Genomic DNA, 5,681 nt, shown 5'->3' on the forward strand with positions numbered 1-5,681 from the left:
TCCCCATTCATTGTGTAGGGAGCCTGAGTGCCTAAACTGAGGCTTTGTGAATCCCTTTGAATTTCCAGGTACATAAAAGTCAGCTGCTTCAATTACCAGCACCGGGACATCTATGTCCCTTTGTGAATCTAGCCCATGTTTTCTTGGTCTATTATTGGGGATCCTAGTTGATCCTGAAATACAAATAATAAATATTAAAGACTATGAAATACATGACAGTTATGTAGGAGTGGTTATGGGGTACACATATTGTGCCAATGCGATGGTGTAATCATGATGCAATCATGGTAAAATGGACTGTGCATCATTATCTCTCTCAAGCTAACTCATCAAAATAAATGACTCATCTATCTACCTATTGACTCTATCTATTCAGGATATCTACCACCAAAAGTTCCTGCCTGTGCCCCAGAGCACATGCTCAAGGGGTGCAGGCTCTACATCATGCCCCCCTTAGCACTGCCCCCAACAAGTCTCTTAGCACTGCCCCCTGACCAACCAGCACTGAGGGGCGAGAACTGATTTTGACATCTGGAGTGTGAAAAGTTTGACGGGAGGGGTGTGAAGAAATTTGTCAAGGTGTGTGTAGCGGGGTGGTCATCCACTCCGGCCCAGAGGGGCTTAAAACAGCATAGGAGAGGACTGTTGCTGGAGCAAGTAGCTTCCAGGCTGAGTCGAGAAGCAGCCTCAGCTGTGGCCATGCCCCAATCAGGGCCCAGCTGGCCCTTATAAGTGGACCATGGGCCAGGAAGGAGAGACACACACTCTCTCTCTACCCTGTTGAGAGGGAGGTACCTGGCTGCGGGGAGCATACCAAGCTACCTGAGGTGGAGCAGGGCTGGGGGGAAGGCCCAGGGAGCTGGGAAGCCCCGGCCTGGAAACTCCCCAGGCTACGGCCTAGTGAAAGGCCAAATAAGGTACTGGAGTTGCAGGGGGCAGCCCAAGGAGGTAGGCAGAGGCAGCAGGTCCAAACCCCATTGCCTGTGATGAGTGGCATTTAAACTGCAGTTTGCCCCTGTGAACGAGGGCTAGATGGAGACTGGGCAGTAGCCAAAGACTGAGGCGAGATGGGGATAGTGGGTGGGGGTTCCCTGGGGAGGGGAGACCCAGAGACTGAGGGGTGGACATCCAGGGGCAGCACCCAGAGAAAAGGGCACCAGGGCCGGGAGGGACACGGGGGCCAGTAAAAGCGGGACACCGACCGGCAGAGAGTGCTCCGACGGCTGGAGAACTAATTCCCAGAAGGTACCAGGAGGAGGCGCTGCAAGGGTGAGTCCCCCACGGCTACAGTGTGCAAGATGTGTATTCCATAACTACATTGACAGCCCACTTGGATTTTCACAAAATTCTAACTGAGGAGGCTCTCAAATGCCATTCAAAGTCAATGGGAGTTGGATGATTGTGAGTCTTCGCCTTCATGTTTTAATGGAATCATGTCCCAGAGTAAGAATCCCTTTCCCCAGTGCTTCCCAGTCTGTTGAAAACTGAGATTTGCTTCAGGGAACTGAAACCAATCACAGACTATGTCCACCAGTCTATGGTTATTCAGTCATTTTTGAGGACCTTAATGATATGGCTAAAATAATGAAGGCCGAGATTGTCAGTCACCCAACTTCCCTTGATTTTGAATTGCATTTGGGAGCCTATGTCCAGCAGACTCCTTTGAAAATCCAAGTCTACAACCATGTAGGGAGTGATATCAATCCTCAGATGATCCAATCAGGACCGTGGATCTATTGATCTGCCCATAATAAGGGTGTAATTGAAAATTGGTGCCTTCACTGAAGAGCTATCAATTAAAGAAGACAGTTGGCCTCCACAGGAAGGAGGAGAGAGATTATGAAATACTTACATACTCAGAACCAGCTCCCTGATGTGCCCTGTTCTCTAAAAATTTTGACTCCCATCTGCCCCCAAGTCACCCACCCCACACACTTTAACTGCTACACCCACTCCTCTCCCAGAGCTAGGAATTGAACCCAGAAAAGCTGATGCTCAGCTACCTGCTATAACAGTCGATCTTCTTGGAACAGACTTCTCTCAGGTCATTGGAGAAGTGTCCTTACTATGTTATTCACAAACATATTTATCAATCAGAGGTTTTATTATTCGTATACCGCCTCTTCTTAATAATTATGATTGGCAAAAAACACGGTCAAGAAAAGATTGGCTCTAAAGGCTGAGACTGTTGCCATCTCAGTGTCATAACTATGTCAATTGCCAAGATCTGATGTCTGAGAGGAAGGTGAAGAAAACCCTTATAAAACAAGGCAATAATGCAACTCTGCACATGAGGACAGAGTTCCTCCAGTGGCCCATCAAACAGCTCAGGCTAAGACTGAAGTACCAAGAGTTCCAGCACACTGTCCCACTAACCTGCTTCAGCCCTGTCTTGGGGAGCCTGCATCCAGGTGTCCCAGGCTAGCTCAATGTCCATGGTCCTTCCGTGTCAAATACACTCCAGGCCTGTGCACCACTCAAGGCCTTTGCAGGTTTAGGCTAGGATTTTCAAAGGAGCGAAAGGGAGATGATTGTCCAGTTCACACTGAAAGTTACCCCCAATGGGAATGGCTTGGGAATGACACTGGAGTGAATTTCACCACTAGCCCTTGGCCACTGAGATGAATTTACCCAGAAGTTTGAAAATTATTTCCAAGGCTGTTGGTAAATACATTTTAGACATGGAGACTTGTCCACTGGGAGCTGGTCTGAGAACCACTGCATACATTTCACATGAGACAACAAGCAGCCATCATGTGGTAACAAATTGGAGTCACTCCTGCCAGGGAATAGATCTGAACTGAGATTTAGAAATTAATGGTGGGAAGAGCTGACATCCCTGGAGGATGCTGTTCTTGGCTTTCTTGATATCTAACACAGGTTGGAAATGGCCCTGTGAATTTCCCTACACACACTCTTGACCAGTGTGCCTCACCTCTGTCTTTAAGAAGTCACTCTAAGGATGAGAGGGGAGTTAATAACTACCCATGGTCCAGTGAGTTCTCAGCTCCATCCTGAGAGTGCCAACAATGGAGGGCAACGTGTTCCCAGTTGGATGTTGAGATCATGATGAAGTGAACACCATGTCTCTTTAAAGACTAGTCAGACCTCACACCAGTTCCACCAAGATCTGTGCTGTTGAGATCACTGGCAATTATTGCTAAAAGCTTTTGGCCTACCTATCAATTATATTTGTTCTTGACATTTGTAGATACAATTTATACATCTTTATTATATGTTTTTCAGGAGCCTGTTCCCGAGAAGCTTATATAAATTGTCCAGGCTCTATGGGCTTAGGCCATTATTGCAACAAATATGTCTTAATAATGAATTATATGTCTACAGTAAATGCTTGGAGAACTGTCAGTAAAACAATATTCTGACCTTTACCAACAAGTACAGTTGACACTGCAATTTGGATCCGACCATCACTGAATTTAATGGTAGTTTCTTTATTGCTGAGTTGATTTCATTGATCAAAGTGCTTACAAACAGAATACAATTACTAATTCTCCCAGGCACCCATAGTCAGAAAAAACCCTGGGGATTTTATCCTAGTGGTTACTGAACAGTACAGAAAGGATCAATGTATGAGATTCACTAGCAGAGAAGCTTTTCTGTCAAAGATAAGTCAGTTTCAGAAATGATGGAACTGCTCAGAAGTGGGAAGTTTCAACGGCTAAGAGCAAGGTATTTGTGGGTGAGTCTGAGGCATTTTTCTTCTTTACTATTATGACCCCAAGTTCATTTTCTGGAGTCATGAACACCTAAATTATCTCCAGAATTGAAGGAAAAATAGAGCAACCTCTTTCTCTCTCTCTCTCATCTAATCACTCAATCTAATTTACTCTTATGTATCTAATCTACAGAACTGTCCTTCATTTCTTTCTCTCTGTCTTATCAAAGGTACTGTGCATAAAGTCTTTCTATCAAGTCAACTAAAGTTAATCAATGACTCATCCATCTGCCTATTGATTCTATCTGTTTACAATGTCATTTTCAAAGGCACCTAAAATATATTAATCTACAGGATTGTCTGTCATCGTACTCAGATTTGAGAGTCCCACAGACACACTGGAGAATCTTGTCTATCTAGAAGAACAGAAATTGGTCCAGTTGTGTTCCAGTAACGAGAGAGGTAAATCTAACCACATTAGCTCGCTGTAAAGTGTAAGATTAGACAAGACCAGCCATGTGTCTGGGCTGTTTGTTGCTGGTTTGTCTAATGCTTTTTCTCTCAACACTCTGGTATCTCATTCTCATTAATGGGATGACACTGTGTGAGGTAGGGAAGTGGGAACAAATGTGGGGGTACTCTTTAATAATCATTCTTAGGGCTGCATGTCTGTCACAATGGGAAAGAAGTTACAGACACTGTGATTTTCCCATTTGTTCATGACTTTTTTTGTGTCCATGATTCACCCTGAAGTGGGGGCTCCTGCAGTGCCTGTCCTGGGGGATGTCCCCAGCCCCCCCACTCCAGGCATTGTGACCAAGTGCACGGGGTCACAGCAGGACTCAGGTGTGGCCCAACTGCCCCTCTGGAGTGGACGCAGCAACTACCAATGCCTGTTCCTAAGATGAGTGTGGGACAGGGTGTCAATCGCCAACCAGAGATGAGTAAGATCCAAGAGACAGAACACCTGACCTGTGTTCACACAATCATCTATCTATCTATCTATCATGAGATACCATGCAAACCCCAGAGAGGGATCTAAATACCTATGTAGTCTCAACAGGTCCGAGCTATGGAGGAAAACCTAACTGCAGTGACAGAATTTATCTTTCTGGGTTTCTCGGACCTCCAGCATCTGCAGCCCCTTCTTTTCATCCTCATCTACTTCATCACACTGTTAGGAAATGGCCTCATCATCGCTGTCACGGTTGCTGACCTGGCCCTCAACACTCCCATGTATTTCTTCCTCAGGAACCTGTCAGTCTTGGAGATCTGCTAAACTTCGGTGGTCATCCCAAAGACCTTGACCAATCTCCTGTCCGAGAGGTGGGCTATCTATTTCCTGGGCTGTGCAGTCCAGATGTACTTCTACCTTTTCTTTGGCAGCACAGAGTGTGGCCTGATGACTGTTATGTCCTACGACCAGTACGTTGCCATATGCAACCCCATGCGTTATTCACTCATCATGAGCAGAAAGGTTACCTGAAGCTTGTCAGCTGTGGTGTGGATTGTGGGCAACTTGGTGGCATGTGAGCAAACGGCAGCAATATTCACGTTACCCTTCCACGGGCCGAATCAAATCAACCACTTCTTCTGCGACGTCCTCCCAGTGCTTAGACTGATGAGCATGGACACGTCGCTCATCAATGCCATTCTTGCCTTCCTCACTATGGTGTTCACAATAATCCCCTTAATCTTAATCATCACCTCCTATGCAAGCATAATATGGACCATTCTGAAGATGTACTCAGGTGAGGGGAGACGCAAAGCTTTCTCCACTTGCTCCTCACACCTAATCACAGTCATCTTATTCTACTGCAGCAGCTTTATCACCTACATGAGGCCCAGTTCCAATGTCTCTGTGGACACCGACCGAGCCCTCACCCTGTTCTACACAGTTCTTATTCCAACATTCAACCCAATCATATACAGCCTGAGGAACAAAGAAGTCAAGGAGGCTCTGAGGAAATTCTTGACCAGGAGTAACATTTCTTTGTTCTCATAA

The 5,681-nt window shown here is 45.9% G+C and overlaps 1 pseudogene; it reads left to right on the forward strand.

Moving 5' to 3' along the window:
- The first annotated feature begins 2,697 nt into the window (after positions 1-2,697).
- On the forward strand, positions 2,698-5,681 carry LOC122172521 (olfactory receptor 10A7-like; annotated as a pseudogene).

This window comes from Chrysemys picta, chromosome 12 (genome assembly GCF_011386835.1).
Source record: "Chrysemys picta bellii isolate R12L10 chromosome 12, ASM1138683v2, whole genome shotgun sequence".
NCBI lineage: Eukaryota > Metazoa > Chordata > Testudines > Emydidae > Chrysemys > Chrysemys picta.